We start from the raw sequence: 18,487 nt of genomic DNA on the forward strand, positions 1-18,487 counted from the left end.
AATTTGTTTCAATGTCATCCGGTTTTAAAGGCTCGATGTGGTGGTTTGAGACCCTCAGAAATCTAAATTTCCAAGTTCAAGCCCCCTTCCCACAATTTGCCCCAGCGTGAGGAGGGTTTTCAGACAAAACACAACTACTCAGCACTGGGGGAAAGGGAAAATACAAGGTTTATTTACATACACGTACATATAGGTAACAACTTAGCGATCACTTCTACAATGAAATAATATATTTACATTGGATTAAATTTCTCTTTTTCCTTCAACAAGAGTCCAAGAAGAAAAAGAAGAAAAGTCCTCTTGCCACTACATTAGATAAGTCTCTCCTTTTCTTCCACAAAGAGTCCAGGAGAAAAAGGAGAGGAAGTCTTTTTTCAAGCTACAGTTCTTCTAAATTAAAAAAGACTAGAACCTTGGCTTTTTTTTTTTTCGTTGTAAGGAAATTCTTTCTGCAAGTTTCAGAACCTTTTTCTTCACAGATATTTATCGTAATTCCACCTGAGCAGGTTGATCTTGCCTCTCTCTGTGTCTCCTCTCCTCAGGGCACCCCTGGGATTGTGGATTTTAGGATGAAACCCTTGTTTTCGAGGCTGTGCCTGGTAAAGTGATACGAGAGTTCCATTGCACAGACGTTCCACTCACAAAGGCTGGAGATTAATACAGAAATATTTCTATTTCCAGTATTTCTGCCCGCTCTAATTGGCTGGAGTGGCTTCACGAGCATTTCATTAAAAAATAAATTCATTAGATATAAATTTCAGTTTTATTCTGTCTCTTCTATCCCGTTTCAATATTTTAGTTGGCAGAAAATTTGATTTATACATGATTAAGCCAGCATGTGATATATTCTCTATGAAATGCCATTGTGGATCCCTTTTCCCCAATATTTAAGAGGGACAAAGTGCTGTTGTTAGGAAGAGTTTGACACAAAACCGGTGAATTTTAGTGGAAGTGAAATGTGGAATGAGGTTGCTTTCATAATTGCTGAATAGGATATTTAAATAAAATGTCAGCTTAGAATAAACAATTTCCAAACAGTTAAAATATTTGAAAAAAAAAAAAAAAGAAAATCCTTTACATCATCAGTGCCCTTTTACTTTTCTGGCTTCATATTGTCAGACTTTGAAAAATTAAACTACGGCTCTAATTTTGGCAGGTGGGCATTAGGACTCATTTTATTTTAAAACTCTTGTTTTATGGAAATACAGATGCTGCTAATGCAGGTCTGGGTTAAGTAAAAATAGGGTTTAATTGAAGGAGATTGGAATGGCACTCCAGAGGCAGAAGCAAACAAGCTGAGGTTGACAAACTCTGTTACGTGCTGGGTGATTTTTAATTTGTTTTTCAAATCCTTGTGATGTTTAATTCTGTGTAAACACTGGGCCCTGTGCTCAGTCATTCCAGGCACCTTGGTGATCTCCCTTATTTTCTGCTTAAACCCTGTTTTTTAAAGAACAAATTTAAAATCATTCCTGGCTCTGAGGGTGGGGAGGCCCTGGCACAGGTTGCCCAGAGAAGTTTTGGATGCCCCTGGATCCCTGGAAGTGTCCAAGGCCAGGTTGGAGCAACCTGGGACAGTGGAAGGTGTCCCTGCCCATGGCAGGGGGTGGAAAATGACCTTTAAGGTCCCTTCCAACCCAAACCATTCCATGATTCTTTGATAATATTTGTATTTTAGCATGGTCAGACCATCCAAGTACATTAATAGTCTGCTAAAATGAGTGTTTTAACTTTAACAGTTCATATAAATTAACCCCTTACACCCTTCACCCTCAAGAATTCTGGTCGGGGAGCTGGAGAATTCCATGGTGTGCAGGAAGGATTCTTCCTTGATGGAAAGGTCCCTTTCTCTCAGGAAATAGGCACTGGATATTTAAAAAACAGGTGCTGACCAATGGGTCAGTTGCATTTGAACACTCTACATATTTTATACTTAATCTGTTCTACAGCCACATAACCCAAAATATTTTGTCTGTTTGGACAGAGAGTGCGGAGAGCCCTCGAAATATTTATATTGCCTTTAAAAGTTTAGATCCCTTGATTTTGTTTGTATGTTAACCTTTAGGGTGGGAAGGAATGCTTTGCATGATGAATGTCTAACCAAAACCCCGAAGTTAGATACTGATGGCAGTAGACCTGCTCTTTAATCTTACTTTCCTTGATATAAGATCATCTTCCTTCACTCTTTACATCATTGGGGTCGCTAACTTTTTAACTTCCTATTTTATTTTTTAATTTATAGGATTGAAAGGCTTTTTATCCTCAAAAGAAGAAAGTTAGTGCATTGAACACCTAGTTAGGTGCTATTTTTCCTTGAGGTTTTTTTTATATATTTGATATTTTGGCCCTTCCTTGGGTGCTAAAAATCAGCTCAAATAGCAGAATGAGTTTGTTTCCCTCAAATCAAACCAAATTAATCTCAGCAGTGGCTTTTGCTAATTTAGTTTTAAATGTATAATATTTCACACTTCCCTCTTCCATTCACTTCTTGGTAGTGATTTGCATCCTCCAGCCTTGGAGAAGGCCGATAACAAAAGATCCTGCAGGAATTGCAGGAATTCCACATTTGAGAGCCCGTTCCCTTCCCCGCCCGTGGAAAGGGAGGAATTCGGGAAGTTTTTTTGGCACTGCTTTGCTCCTGTGCCATTCCCAGCCTCTCCTCTGCCGTCCCATTTTTCGTGACGTGCTGCCTGAAGGGTTTCTCCGTTGGGATTTGTCGCCTCCTTTGAGTCGATTTTCCGGGCCTTTCTTTCCCACCTGTCGCGAGCGGTTCCTGAGGGCTCCGAACAATCCCGTCCCTATTTTCCTGTCACGCACCTTGTGTGGGGGATTTTTCATGGGACTGAGGGCAAAATGTGCCCCTCTTTCTTCTTGTTCTGTAAAAATCGGTAGATTTTCTTCCTCTCCATGAAAGGGAGGGCCCCCCACTCGCAGGGTTTCTGTCGGTGCAGAGGGAGGTTTGGCATTCCCAGAGGGAATTGAGTCATAAAAAAAAAAAAAGTACTCGTTTTGCAGAGCAATTAACCCACGTTGAACTCCTAGTATATTGTATTTCCCTGCTGCTGGAAGTTCCTGAATCCGTGTCATCCTAGGAATACACACACACACACAGCCTTGGAACTCTCCTCCTTGGTTAAATATGAGAGGAAACCCTGGAAGGCTGCACAGTGAAAACAAGAGTTGAAGGATGGAAGTGGCAGGGATTCAGTAACACTTGGTTTGTTTTACATGGTGCTGTTTTCATGCCTATGTTTTAAAACTGATTTTTTCGTATTAAAGTGAAAAAATTCAGCGCTGAAGTTACAAATCGTGGGTTTTTTTCAACAAGAGGATTAACTTGGAGTATGGAATATATGTAATAGAATACAATATGCCATAATGGATATAATATCTTGTTATATGTAATATATTGCAGTATATATATATATAAAATATATATATGCAGCATTAATATATAAAATATTAATTGCAGCATATTATGTGTGTATTATTGCTGTTGGTTTGCTGACTCCAGGGCTGTCAATTCTGCCTTTGAATTTTAATTTTATTTAGTAAAAAGAAGTGTTGCCTTAAGTTTAAACTGCCCAGAAGGACTCAGGGATTAATATTTGCACCTCGTTGAGAAAGATATCCTTGTGTCCATCAAATAATCACCTTATTGTCCCCAACATGAGCTCAGATCACAAAATAGCCTTAAATAAAGTCCTGTGCTTATAGTGATAAATTAAAAACCTCAAAGGCATAAATCAGTGTAGGACATGAGCCATGCCTTAAAAATGGGAGGGTACAACATAGAAAAACGAGGTTTGTTAATATTCATAGAATGGTTTGGATTGGAAAGGACCTTAAAGATCATCCAGTTCCACCCCCTGCCATGGGCAGGGACACCTTCCACCAGCCCACGTTGCTCCAAGACCCGTCCAACCTGGCCTTGGACACTTCCAGGGATCCAGGGGCAGCCACAGCTTCTCTGGGCAACCTGTGCCAGGGCCTCAGCACTGATAATGTGGTCAGATAAAACAAACTCCCCCACCCACCCTGTCCCTAATTAACTTTATTGAGCAACTCAGGGCTTGGACAAGTCCTGGATCTGCATTTCTCCCCCAACAGCCTCGTGTTGTAATTGTTATGATCATCAGATCGATAAAGGAATAAATTGAAGGTGTTGCATTCAGATAAAACAGAATAATGGTTTGGTGTCCAAGTGGAGTCACTGTCACTGGAAGTTTTAGAGGTGCCTGGATGTGGCCCTTGGGGACATGAATTAGGGGTGATTGTGGTGGTGCTGGGTGAGGGTGGCACTGGATGATCCTGAAGGGCTCTGCCAGCCTTGGTGATCCTGACCTGGAGTGACAGCAAAACGGGGAATGGCCTTAAACTGCCAGAGGGCAGGGTTAGATGGGATATTGGGAAAAAGTTCTTCCCTGGGAGGGTGGGGAGGCCCTGGCCCAGGTTGCCCAGAGAAGCTGTGGCTGCCCCTGGATCCCTGGAAGTGTCCAAGGCCAGGTTGGACTGGGTTGGAGCAACCTGGGCTGGTGGAAGGTGTCCCTGCCCATGGCAGGGGGTTGGAACTGGATGATCTTTAAGGTCCCTTCCAACCCAAACCGTTCTGTGAAAGATCTGAACACTGAACCACAACTAAATGCAGTCACACAAAGTCTGAATGGTTCCCTGGGGGTTTCAGTGTCTCGTTGTGACTACACAGGGAGAAGAGAATAATCAGATTTGTCAGAAGCTCAAAGTTTGCTTCCAGTTTCCATTTCGCACGTCTCCATCTCTTTACCCTTGTTAGAAAAAAAAAAACAGGAGGAGGTTGGATTTCCAGCAGTATGGAAGCCAAGTAGGAACTAGGAAACTTAAATCATGGCTGCTTTGGGGGAGTTTAGACAGCACCTGTTCTCGTGTTCTTAAGAATAAATACACTGATTTTTGTTTGGTTTTGTGCTGCCAGTCAGAAGATAGTGATTTAATTTCAGAACGATTCCCTGTGATTGTTTCCAGAGCCAAAAACTTTGCAGGCTTGTGTCTTTTCTAACTCTAAGCAGTAAACCAAGAAAATCCCACCGAATCTGAATTCTTGACCTAAATCCCACCGGCCTAATTTATTTTCACTTGTAGTCCTAGTTAAAATATTTTAAGAATCTGTTTGTATTCAAACTAGGGCTTGCATTTATCACACCTCGTATCATTTAGCCTGAAATGTCATGGCCTGGAGAATGGTGTGTATAAAAAAAAAAAAAAGTGAGGTTCCCCCACTGCAGGTTTGTGATCCCCAGGATTGCCATAAAATCCTGAACCTCCTGTTGCTCTCCAAAGAATTTGCTGGCATTGTTCTTGTTGCTTAACTGTTAAACGTGGATGGACTTCCAAAGGGGTTTGTTTTTTTTTTTTTTTGTAAACTTGAACTGACACTATTTTTACTGATGGTATGATCTTATATATAAAAAAAAACCCAACAACCAAAACCCAGAAGTGTTTTAAAGGATTCTTTGCAAACACAAAGCTTTTATGGATGTTGCATTAAGGAGTTGTGGGATCCAGCTATAAACTGCCCCCTGGATGTTTTTGGTTTGGTTTGTGTTCTGGCTCTCCATCCATGGAGGAAGATGAAGAGGGATAATGAAGAGAAAACTGGAGGAGGGAAAAAAAAAGTAGGAAGGAGGAGGTGAGGAAAGAGGAAATAAAAACATGGCATTCAAGGGAAACAAATCTTTATTTAGCAAACACTCCAGGATTAAAGTAAAATAAGTGGGATGTAAGGAGATGGCAGTATTAATTGGGGAAAAATCTACACATTGGCAGGGTTCTGATCAAACCAATTAATGATCAGAAGCCCAAAACGCCCTTGTTCAAATGGAAAATTGTCTGTGAAAGGTAATTTATTTAGTGTTTGGGTTTGATTTTTCTGAACTTATAAAGGCTGGTAAGGCTTCCACTTAAGCACATGGTGATGCCAGCTCTAATTTTTCTGTTTTGGTTGAAAATTAGGGAGTATGAGGAAAGGGGAGCACTTTATTTTGCTGACACTAAATAATAACTTCGCTTGTGGTCGCAGCCGAATCTGCAGATGATGTGTTCCCTCTCTGCTGGTTTATTTTTAGTCATCCTCTTTATATTTCCTACAGCCCTAATAATTTTTTGAACACTTCATCTGAATCCCACGGATTGCTGGTGTTTCATGCTTTTAAAAATGCCGTGCATTGCACTTTTTGGATGATTCCCTGAATTAGGTGACAGTGGGAAAGCCTCAGAGTTCAGATGACCTTTAAGGTCCCTTCCAACCCCAACCATTCCACGATTCTCTGATTCTGTGATTTGCTAGCGAAAGATAACGTGTGTGTTTTATATGGATTATGGTACCAGATGTCAGAGATAAAAGAAATTGCTGGTGGCCACCTGCTTTAATGCACATTTCAGATCTTGTGTGGTAGCTGATGTCATGTAGAATTCACGTGATGGGGAGTAATTTAAAGTTAGCAGACCGTGGCAGGTTAGGACTCGTGGAATGTTTAATATTTTCCATCACAGTTTATCCGTCTGTTTGAGAAAGGGAGAAGTGAAATAAATCACCTTTTGCCGAGGTTTTTGAAAAGCAGCTGGGATTTTTGCTCAGGGGAGATGTTGTGGTAGGTTGTTTCGCTGCATCCCGTGGTCCTGAGGGGTTTTTTTGAAACCTCCCGATGGAGCAAGATGAGGAATTGTTTTAAAAAAGCAAATGTGGCCTTCACAGCACTAGAAATGATATTATAAAAATGGCCTTAATTTAATCTGGTAATTTATCTAAGTACTTAAAGCTTTAGGTACATAAAACACGTTAAAATCTTGCAGGCAAATTTATTCTTTTCTTAATCTCTGTTATAGATGAGTTTTGCCAATTAATATTTATCTTTTGGGGACAATAAAAAGAAGATTTCTGCTTATATTATGTTAATTTCTATTACCAGTATTCCCCCCCACACATTCCCAGTGTTTTGCTGCTATCAGTAATTTTTATTTCCTTTTATTTGTTTGTTTGTTTTCATGGTTGAGATGGATCAAGTGTAACTTAATGTTGTTACAGTTTAATTAATTAGTACCAATTATTAAAACTAGAAATTGCAGAACTTATACCTTTCTTTTAAAAATAATAATTTCTTGTTACAATCATTCTGATAGTTGCTGACTTATTAGAAAAAAAAATTAGGAGAAATCAATCATGTTTCATTTAGAAACTCAGATCTTGACCTGCTCTATACTAGGAAAAAACCCTTTTTTTCAGCTGTGGGTTCCAGAAATATCAGTTTATGGGGAGTTTTTTTTCCTAGTGTTTTATGCAGAAATAGGAGGAGATGAGAAGAGATGGACATAAATGTCTTTTTGGGACATCTGCAAGAATAGCTGTAACTATAGAATAGCTGTACACTTAATGTTAATTAACTCCCCAGAAAACTCAACCTGGAATTCTGTGGAAACCAGAGAGTAAAGGGAGCAGAGAAACCTTTCACTGGGAAGATTTTTAGTGCAAGGCAGACAGATTTTTGGGAGAAGGATGGGAGGAAAAGGGAGATACATATAAACTGGGAGTAAAATCGGAGTTTCCTTCTTTGTGAAGGTCAGTCAATAAGCAGCTGCTGTTCCATACTGGATGTGTTATCCAATAATTCAGTCTGGGAGAATGCCTGCAGGTCGGCAGTGGCTCCTTGCTGAAGGTGAGTTGCTGTTCCAGGCTCCTCTGGTTTTTATTCCATCGTGGTCTGGGCATAGAATGTGCGGTTGGAGTTTTTGGAAGTGATAATTGGAATATCAGGATCCTACCAGATAGAACCTGGTTTTTGTCTAACGTGCTATTTGGAGGTTCCAGCACTCAGTGCTCATCAGAACAGATCAAATTCTTCACTGATGGTTTATATTCCACCACTAACTGGGGAACAACTGGGTAGAAACTGTAGCCCTTTTACCTGTGAGGAAAGAGGGAATATTCTCCAGTTGGCTGGAGCTGTAACACAGGGTGTTGATGACAACAGAATTATGTTGGTTTAGAGGGAAAATGGTAATTTGCTGCGAGGCCTGGGCTTAACAAGCTGGTGTGCCAACAGGAGGGGTTAAGGAGGGTGAAAATGTTCTTATTTTGATGTTTTGCCAAGCTAAGCAGTGAAACACTGCGAGCATGAACCAAGTGGAATGGAATGCTTTCCACTTGGAGCTGAAACCCCCAATCCTGGGGAGTGAGTGACAATTCCTAAGTGGTGGAGCAGGAGCAGGAGATAAGTACCTTCCTTCCTTCCTTCCCTGCTTCCCCTCCCAGGGAGGAATAAAAAAAAAAACCCAACAACCTGCTGAGCAAAAAGCTCCAAGTGCTGAGGTGTTTATTTTAACACTGGGAAACGCTTCTGGCTTCCAATATTTGCCTGCTTATAGATCATATCTGTTACACCAGATGTGCCACATACAAATTAGACATGGCTCATAAAGTGTGGTAACCTTAGATTTTTCAGGAGTTTTGGATGTAAATTTTCCTTTTATTTAGCTGTTCTCTCACTCACGTTGGGGAGGTTTTTCTAGCAGTGGAGCTTTTGAATTAAAATCCTCTGCAGAGATTTTCCCTGTATTCCCTGTATTCCAAACACACTTTATTCAGTTCTTTACAAAAATACCTCGAGGTGGTGTTAAAAAAAAAAAAAAGAAATGTAGAAATGGAAGCTGGATTTACTGGATCCAGAACCAGGTTCTTTTAATGTCTTGGCTATATTTGCAGCTGCATTTATCTGATATCTACCAAAAGCTTTTTGGAAATAGGGAAAGTTTGGTTGGTTTTTTTTTTAACACTGATGGTAACTATACAAGGAAAGCCTAAGCTAAATTTGAATCACAAAGTATTAGCTCAGAGATGACTAAAATATAAAAAAAACAACACCAGGAGTCCAACTGTGCTCTTAATTTCTTCTTCATTTTCCCTTGTACCGTGAGATGATTCAGATGAGTTTTTTATGTGTGGTTTTATCTGTCCTCTGTATCTGGTGGATGCTGGCATGGGAGACTTCACATATTCAGCTGGGTGAAGAGAAAATTGGGAGGTTTTTTTTTACAGCAGAGCTCCAGGCACCCTGCTGTGGACTTCCCAGAGGAGATGCCAGGCAGCTTTGTGGGCCATCCTGCTGGGAATGCTCGGCCATCCTGGCTGGATGTAGAGCCAGGGGGATGTCACGGCCAGCACCAGTGCTGGGTGACACAAAGGAGCTGCTCCTCAGCAAACCAGGGTGGTTTATCCCTGTGTTTAACCCAACCATTAAACACCAAATTCCAAAACCATCAACTTGTGAATGTCTGTACAAACATCAACCCCATAACTATTAAAAAATCTTGATTAAGGTTGTGTATCACGGACTGTCCTTTAATTTTTTTTGAAAAAAAATCACAGACTGATAGTTCTGTTTTGAGTTTATCATGTTGCTCCGGTATTTCTGAAGGTCTTTTTTTATCCTGTGATCTTAATGTCCCCAAGGGAACACGCTGCAAGGCACAGCTCTTTGCCTACTCTGTGTTTTCAGTTTTATGTGTCCTGGTAAATCTGAGGTGCTTCGTTCTGCTTTTCAGGTTTCAAACTGCATTAACCATCTCTCCATCCCAGGGGCTCACACCCACCTCGTTACAAGAAGGGCAGGAATCTGATCCCTAGATGTGGTTTTCCCCTAAGTAGGTGATTATTGGTGTGTGTGCCATTCGTGCCTGGATTTCTGCACCATATTTCAGGGGGTATTTAGGTCTTCCTTGCATTACTTACATTTACATGTAGGGTTTTGTTGGGTTGGGGTTTTTTTTTCTGTGTTAAGAAAACATTCTGGAGGGTGGTTTTGATACACTGATAGTCGTGTTACTGGCATGTTGTGGTGTCTGCATTATTTGCCAGTGACCTGAGTTGGGTTTGCTTTCAGAAAGTGTGAGGGAGTTTTATGTCCTCCCTGGTTTTACCTGTGGCTGTTTTCAAGCCCCAGCTGCCTGGCAGATGCTCACACAGGTTTTGTGGCAGATGCTGACACCGAGGCTTTGTGTTTCGAGCAGAATCAAGACATTCTCAGGGTACCTCCTTTGCTTCTGCTACAGATTTTTCTCCTCCAGATTCAGCCAATCCGTAATTGTTGCAGTCTTTGGTCAAAATTCTACTGACTAGAACCTGTTTCCCTCCTTAAATTCCCCCTCTTCTCTGTGCTGCTGCTCTTCTGCCAGGCCACAGTTGGTGAGTACAATGGGAAAGGAATTCTCTTCTGCTTCTTCATCTCTATCAGCTCCAAATTCTACCACTACCTGCAAGAAATTCTGGTGTGTTCGTGTTTTGTTTTGCTCTTCACTGTGTTTATTATTGTTGTTTTTACAATCCTCTATTATTTTGATTATTCAACAGTCCAGGCTATGGTTTTTTGGTCTTCTAAAGCTTGTGTAAATAAATGGCACAAGTGATCTGGTCCTCTAAAAACAGCAGCCCTTGTCCTGTCCTTCTTGGCTTTGAATTTTTTTTTGTTTGCTTCTGAAATTAGACCTTCCTTGCCTTACCCTCCCCTCTTCTTTTTTCCCCCCAATCTCTCTGCATATCATAATTTAAAACCCTCTTTTTAAGGTGGTACCACATTTCTGCATGGAAATGGGCTCATAAATTAAGGCCAGAAATAGCACTGGCCATAAAGTCCTTGGTATAATATTTTCCCTGCAATATCCCTGCTGCTGCTTCAAGACTGATTTGCTGGTGTTTTCACTCAAATATTGAATCCCATAACTTTTTGTGGAGTCTCTGTGTGGTTTTAAGGATTCTCATAAAGTAGAACTCGGTGCAGGAGGGGGGGCTTTAAATTTGCCTGTCATATTTATGCCATTTCCCAAACTTTATTTCCTTCAATGTACAATTGTTTTCAGCAGGCTTTAAGTACTCAAATCAAAACTACAGACTTTAACTGAAAGTATCATTTGACCTTCCCTAATGTGGGAATTTAACAGTCCTGCTTGGGTTTTTCTGGAGCAATTTCTTATTTTTTTGTCCACGTCATAAATTCGCTTCCAGACTAAAAACCAACAGCCCTTTGAATGTATTTATTTTCATTTTCTAGATGTTGTGTTTTTAACAGATACAACTGGCAGAAGAATTTTGGTTTAGGATATGCTCAGGTGCACCTGGATATGTGAAATGTATTTGTAGTTGAGAGATTTAAAAACTTAAGCATGTGAAGAGTTCTGAAAGGAAGCATCTACCTCTAGTTTTTTATAGGATAAAATTTAATCTTTGAGGTAGTTTTGTAATATTTTAAGGCATCTCTTTCACACATTTATAGGACTAAGTTGATAAAAAAGTTTGCAATCTGATTTCTTTAGTTTGAGATTTGAGCAGCTTTAGTCCTTTCCTTGGAAATGAGCTAAAATACTGTTTAAAGGTCACCCCCAGACCTTTTTAACATTCAACTCTTATGCTGTGTGTTTTCAAACACAAATTACAACTTTCCAGTAAAATTGCATTCTAACATATCCAAGAATAATCAAATGTACTTTGTTCCTCATCCTTTGGTTGCCATGACTCTGTGCATCACTGGTTCAACCAGGGAGGCAAAAATCGAAATTTTGTTGTGGGAGCCCTCTCTTGTTGTATTGACAGAACACAATTCAAAGAATTACAAAATAACATTTTATTTCAGCACTTAGGAGGACTTGAATTGTTAGGGTTTGTTTCCAAAATTAGCTAAAATAGAACTAAAATGAGTTTTGTTTCTTCTGTCAGATGAGCTGCCTTCTCTGTGAGAGATTTTATGTTATATGTTATAGGATGTTGAATAAAAGTTGCAAAATAAGCCCCAACATAAATGTCTGTGGTTCAAAAAAGTAATTTCTTGAATGGTGTCATGTCACAGAGAGAGGATGGAGTTGGAAAGGCAGAGGAACATCCTTTTACATTTGAATGCAGTAGTCAGGAAGCATCTTGAAGTTGTATTTCTGTTGTGATGCTGCAGATGTAGAAGAGGAATTCTGTAAGTAACAAACACGGTCCCTGTGGAAACAAGAAGTTTATGTGAATGTGAAGGGAATAACTCTGCAGAAGATGGTGAAAATTGGGTTATATTGAATTTTTCTTAGTAGGACACAGTGTGATCTGTGCTTTGTAGACCTACAGTACTGTGGATTCAGGATTTAAAGCAGGTAATTTTTGATTTGTAATGTAGGAATTTTGATTAGTTGCCTTAAGTGGCTGCCAAAAGATCATGGCACTGTTGACAGAAATGGAATATTTGTGTTGAAAGCCTTGAAAGCTCAGCCAGGAATACAAATCACACCCTTTGACCCACTCCCCTCCTAATTGAAGTGGGTTTTCTGGTAACAGTTTCTAATTTAATTCCACACCGTGTCACACAAAACTGCTGCTGCTGGGGCTGTTCCTGCAGTCCCTCTGCCTGCTTATGCATGCAGCAATAAATAAAGCTTTCCTAAGGTATCCTGTGTGTGTCTTTGGTCATTCCAAGTATCTTTTTGAAATGTGGGACATGGGTAGGTCTGGTTTCATCAGCTTTAAAATTCTGGTCAGAAATTATCCCCTAAATCCCTGGTGAGTCAAGTCAGGCAAGGCAACACCGTGGACATTCTGGTGAGGGGAAGGGTGACAGGTCTTCCATCGTGAAATGGTGCTTGAAATGTTTGTACTTTTTTATAATATCTTCTGAAATAGTAGTGCCCAAATAGCAGCACTGCCTAGAATTAGGAATACAGTCAGCAGCTACTGTGCTTTCAGCTTTCAGCTCCGCTTGGACACATCCCTGCACGTTGGAAAACCGCTGCGTGAAAGGGACGTCTCTGGAGGCCCCAATTTCGGAGCCCACAGTTTGGGAAGGGTTGCCATTCCTTGTGTTTGTGTTACAGCGTCTGCCAAGTCCTCCTGATGGAATTGTGGAAGTGTGAAGTGCTTAAACAGAGACCCTGGGAGGGAATTCCTCCGAGGAAGCAACGTTTCCTTGCTGTGGTTTGGTGACCGCTCGCACCGTGGCGGCGAAGCGCCGGCTCACGTGGGTGGCTCGGCGGTTTGTTTTGGTAGGGTTGCAATGTTTCCTTTTCAGGCAGTGCCAATCCTGATGGACAATCTAAAGGCTGATGTGTGAGACAATCTAAAGGTTGATGTGTGAGACAATCTAATGGTTGATGTGTGAGACAGTTTAAAGTTTGACGTGTGACAGCTCCTGCTTGTTTGCTGTGACGTGACCAGCGCGCGTCCCTTTTTAGGAGGGAATGTCGCAGGTGAGGGCCACCACTTTGAAGCACTTCCCAGTGGAAAAAGTCTGTGGATTGCCAAGGAAACCACCTGTCTGGTTCTCTGGGAAAGCTCAGCTAACCGAACAGAAAACCTTTTAAGTGTCAGACACAGCCAGTGTGCCTTTTTTGTGGGTACCTACGTAGAACTGACGCTTTTGAAATGACGTCTGAGAGGAGCTAATCCAGAGAAATTCAGCTGCCCTGGGAAAGGAGAAGGTCAGACATTTCTAGAGGCAAAATGAACAGCTGGGGTAAGGAGTTAAAATTCTGGTTTCATGATCTTAAGTGAGATGTGCTTCTCAGGAGAAGCTGGTTTCTGTTGGGGAGATGTTGTGGCCACTTGCTGACCTTTCCCCCGTGGAGATTTCGTGGGCTGTCATTTCAGTTCAGTTGTTTGAACAGCTCAGCTGGATTGGCAAAGCTTAGATTCAGTGATCTTGGAGGTCTTTTCCAGCCTTAGTGATTCTATTCTGTCTTTACCTGAGCTTCTGAACACGTCAGGATACCTGGCTGGGAGTCCAGCTGATCTGGACTCCTTCACCCCTTGGTTTCAGTCAGACTCAGCAAGAGTTACATTTTCAGCTGATGGGAAGGAACCCGGTTGTCTTGTTCTCAGATGAGTTTGTCCAGGGAAATTTGAACCAGAACTTGAACAGACATTGAGTTAATGTGAGAGTGAAGGACTATGTGTTCCATAGGCTCAGGAGAATGAGGGACTGTATGTGTATCTTGTGCATGTGGGGCAAAGCCTGATGATATTTCCCTTTTCTCCAGCAACCACAAATGTCTGTGGTTGTTCAAGCGCCACAGTTTTAGCTGCCCTTTGTATCTCCCATGTTTGTGAGTTGGTGCCAAGGTTTGTATACTGGAGAAGTAAAGGTGGTGTGGACACCTCACAGCACCTTCCAGTACCTGCAGGGGCTGCAAGGGATCTGGAGAAGAACTTTCCATCAGGAACTGTAATGACAGGACAAGGGGGAATGGGTTCAAACTGAGAGTAGGGTTAGATTGGATATTAGGATGAAATTCTCCCCTGTGAGGGTGGGGAGGCCCTGGCACAGGTTGCCCAGAGAAGCTGTGGCTGTCTTTGGATCCCTGGAAGTGTCCAAGGCCAGGTTGGACGGAGCTTGGAGCAACCTGGGCTAGTGGAAGGTGTCCCTGCCCATGGCAGGGGGTGGAACTGGATGATCTTTAAGATCCCTTCCAACCCAAACCATTCTGTCACTCTATATGACAGTAGAAATTTGCCTTACATTAGTTCCAGATAAGTCATGTTGTAAAGTTTTATTCAAGAAGCTGCCACTCTTGTAACCGTGTAATTATCAGAGGACCAGAGCTGTCGAGATGATTTCTTTTCCTTGGATTAGAGCCACGTTGTTTTAAAAATGGTAAAAAGAATATATAAGTCAATACCATTTTCACCACATGTCTCAGCAAGCTGCATAAAACCTGGTAGCTGTGAGGGTGACAGTACTGGAGAACTCAACAATTTAAAAATTCAGTCGTTTTATTTCAAAAATTTGAAACAGAGCAAACCTTTATTATGCCTTTATTGAGAATGTTCTATTTTAAAATCTGTCGATTTATTTCATATTGAATGTGTGCTGATGCAAATGATGCCTTGCTGAGAGGAGAGAAGGGGGGAAAAAACAAAAGAACTGGGGATTTCAAACGTGTGTAACAGCAAGAGAAGAGAAAATAAAAAGATGCCCACTCAAAAATGCCAACACGAGGAAATGCTTTATCTGCCTGGTCAGTTATGCCAAGGATATATTTTTTTAATTATGAACAGATGCCTTTCTTTCTGTCTCATCTTGAAGCATAGTTTTCCTAAAGTGGAACCTCACAGAACATTAATTATAACTATATAAATACAAATTTATAACTATAAAAATATAAATGTATAACTATATAAAAATAAATTTGTAAGTATAAATGTCCAAGTCAACCTTTCTCATAACTGGGGGGTGAATGTGTGGGCTCCTGCAAAAATCTTCTTCCTGGTTGGGAGGTTGAGAGGAGAAGATGATCCCACAGATTTCACTGGGGTTAGATGCTGGTTGAACTTTGCAAATCCCACTCAGGAATGCGGTTTCAAAACTGCAGGAGACAGTGGTGGGATGGCAAAATCCAAAAGATGGAAGATTTTAACTTCAGCAAGCAGTTGTGTGTCTGCAGGGCTGTATATACAACACTTGTGAAAACAAGAGGTTACGTAAATATTTGAGTTTTTAAGGATCTGTCGCAGTCCTTTTTTTTAGAACCTCATGTTTTATTATCCAAATTTGTGTACAGTATCTCGTTTCAGGAGTGATATTTTGTGTGTAAATGGCAGAACTGTGGGTTTGACACATAAGTAGTCATGGTTCTCTCTTATTTCTTCCTCGGTGAGTCCCAGCCCTGCCAGGGGACGAGGCCAGATTATTTCTGGGCTGTGGAGCTCGTTCCAAAACAAACCCTCTCTGTAGTTACATTATCCTTCAATGTAAGGAACATGTTTGGCTTCCCCATTGCTGACATCTGCCAAATATTCCTTAACCAAGTGTTTAGTGTAATTTGCAGTGAGCTGGTGAACACTTAATGGGCTTTGTAGAACTTCATCTTTTATGTCCTCCCCAGCTAAAGCAAATCCTTTCATCGTCCCCGTTACCTTTGTGCTGGTTTTTAGCTTGTTAGATCCTTGCATTTCCCACATCCAGTTTCTTTGGGATTTCTGGGATTCGATTTGGGAGGATATGCTTTTTCTTTTTTTTTTTTTAATTAAGTGGTACTGAGTAATATCCAGTGAATTTAAGTGGAATAATGAAGGGACACGTTTTTCATTTAGCTCCTAATAAAATGTAAGGACTTTACCTTCTCTGATTTAAGTTGCATAAGGGAAGTTGGATCAGTATGGAAATGGGAAATTTTAAAAGTGGGTGGAAGTGGTAATGATAGTTTTACTTCTAAGTCTCCATGTGTAGGTGCTCCTAGTTCTGTTTTCCTTATGAAATATTATTCCTTTCCCCCTCTTCTCTCTCACTTCCTCAGGCAAGAAAAATACCCCACTCAGTTCAGTAAAAGCAGGTTAGACCAATAAAATCAGTTTTGTGCCGTGAATGCAAACTTATTTTTTAGATGGTTTGAATTCAGAGGGGGAGGTGGGAGATGGGGTAATTTTTGTCACCAATCTGTCCCCTTCCTGGTGTGAAATGGAGCCTCTGGAATTTGCTACAATGGAGTTGTAGGTTTTTAAAAACGAAGAATAATGTTCATTCTACTGCTTTACTCAGTGTCAAGTATGTAATTAATGTATATAATTCTGCTCAGCTGAGTTTAACTTGAAGATAAAACCCCCAGGAATCAAAAAGCTGAGTTTGCAGATTACCCAGGGTGATCTCAGACTCCTCAGCCCTGCAAAATTAAGTTGCCAGCTTCCTTTACGAGAAATAAAGAATTCCACAGTCCATTTAGACTCTTTTAATTGCTGGCTGAAGGAAAAAAGTCTCATAAGACATTGAAAATATCCTTTCTAGTAAGTCCCAGAGAAGATGGATTGGGTGATAAGTTTTTAAAGCAGGCAATATTGGGCCAAGCTGAGTAAAGACAAGTCTTTATTGATGGGAATGTTTTCTGAAAGCTCTGATGTTTGCCTTCAGATTTAGCTGTTGTTTGGACAAGGAGGACTCATATGACTTTTTGAGATCTATATGAACACAGATTCAAGGTTGCAGATGTAAAGAACTTTTTACAAATTTTACACTTTCGTCTATATTATAACTAAGTTTTGGTCATTTCAACTGTGTACTACTAGTGATAGCAAAAGGTGCTGTTTAGTGTTTATTTCCCAAGCTGGGTTTGCTTTCAGATGTGCAGCAAATTGCTTACAGTAGAATCTTCTTCACATTTGGTGCAAACCACAGCATTCAGAAGCTTTTAGATGCTGTAAAATTGTCAATTTTCCTGTAGTGAACTCTACCAGGTAGTGATAGAATTGTCTTTTTAAATGGCTTATAATTTATTTTGCAAAGTAATTCTGATACTTAACAGATCAGCATTTGCCATCAAATGGATGAACTTCATTGTGAGGATGAAGAGTGTGATTTTAATACTGGGATTTTCCCTACATCACAGCATTTCTGCTTCTCCTTTCCATGAATGTCTTCCATGTGATAAAACCTTTAAGGCTTGTGTATTACAAAGAGCTTTTCCCATGTATAGCCAGTGTAGTTCCAGGTGGAAAACAGGTTGTTGGGAATGGAACTGAGCTGGTTCAGGAAGCCTTGGAGCTGCACGTTGTTACTCACAACTGGGCCCTTTGCTTGATGTCCAACTACTACAGATGTGGTTTAATGCAAAGTCACAGAATCATGGAATGGTTTGGGTTGGAAGATTATCCAGTTCCAAGCTCCTGCTGTGGGCAGGGAACTTTCCACTAGACCAGGTTGCTCAGATCCCTGGGAGTGTCCAAGGCCAGGTTGGACGGGGCTTGGAGCAACCCAGGCTAGTGGAAGGTGTCCCTGCCTATGGCAGGAGCTTGGAACTGGATGATCTTTAAGGTCCCTTCCAACCCAAACTATTCCATGATTTCCAATGTTTTAGACCCTCTGAACATCTGTGTTCTTGTTCTGACACTTAAAAGAACAATTTTTGTATCGTAGCCGTGCGCTGGAATCAAAACTCATTTGTCTTGGGTTCAACAACTGAAGATTTCCTAACAAGATTCATAATTGGTGTTTAAAAGTAAAATCAATCATTTCTCGGTAATTGCCCAATTTACAACCTTTCCTTTACCTTGTGCCTCCCCTCCTGGAACTGTGGCACTGTGCTGTAGGTAGGGTGGAAAAAGAGGAAGGAAAATGGGTTATTTGGTGAAGCACAGGGCAGGCGATTGTTGTTTGTTGTTGTATGAAATCACAATCAAAATTGACACAAGTTGCTATTAAACTCTATTTCCTGTGTTAAAAAAAGTCAGTATTGGCTAAAAAAGAAACCTGCAGCAGTAGATTTGCACATAGACCTTAATGAGCCCAATTGACCTTCTGTGCTGTATTTACAATTGCCTTAAAATTGTAAGCAGATGTTTGAAAAAACTTTTGTTAATAGGTCCCTAACATCTGTTTCACCAGTGATATTGCCCACCAAAGCAGCTGTAATTAGTGGAGCACCCAGTGCCTGCATCTTTTTCTTATTGGTGCAGATGATCGTGTTTCTCCCCCGGGTATTAAAGCAAAAAAAATCTTATTGGCACTTT

The 18,487-nt window shown here is 40.8% G+C and overlaps 1 protein-coding gene across 2 annotated transcripts in view; it reads left to right on the forward strand.

Moving 5' to 3' along the window:
• The window catches only part of HLCS (holocarboxylase synthetase), a 111,833-nt gene that overhangs the window by 41,671 nt on the left and 51,675 nt on the right, over window positions 1–18,487 (forward strand). The window lies entirely within an intron of this gene.

The sequence above is a fragment of the Lepidothrix coronata genome, unplaced genomic scaffold, assembly GCF_001604755.1.
Source record: "Lepidothrix coronata isolate B3197 unplaced genomic scaffold, Lepidothrix_coronata-1.0 Scaffold211, whole genome shotgun sequence".
Taxonomy (NCBI): Eukaryota; Metazoa; Chordata; class Aves; order Passeriformes; family Pipridae; genus Lepidothrix; species Lepidothrix coronata.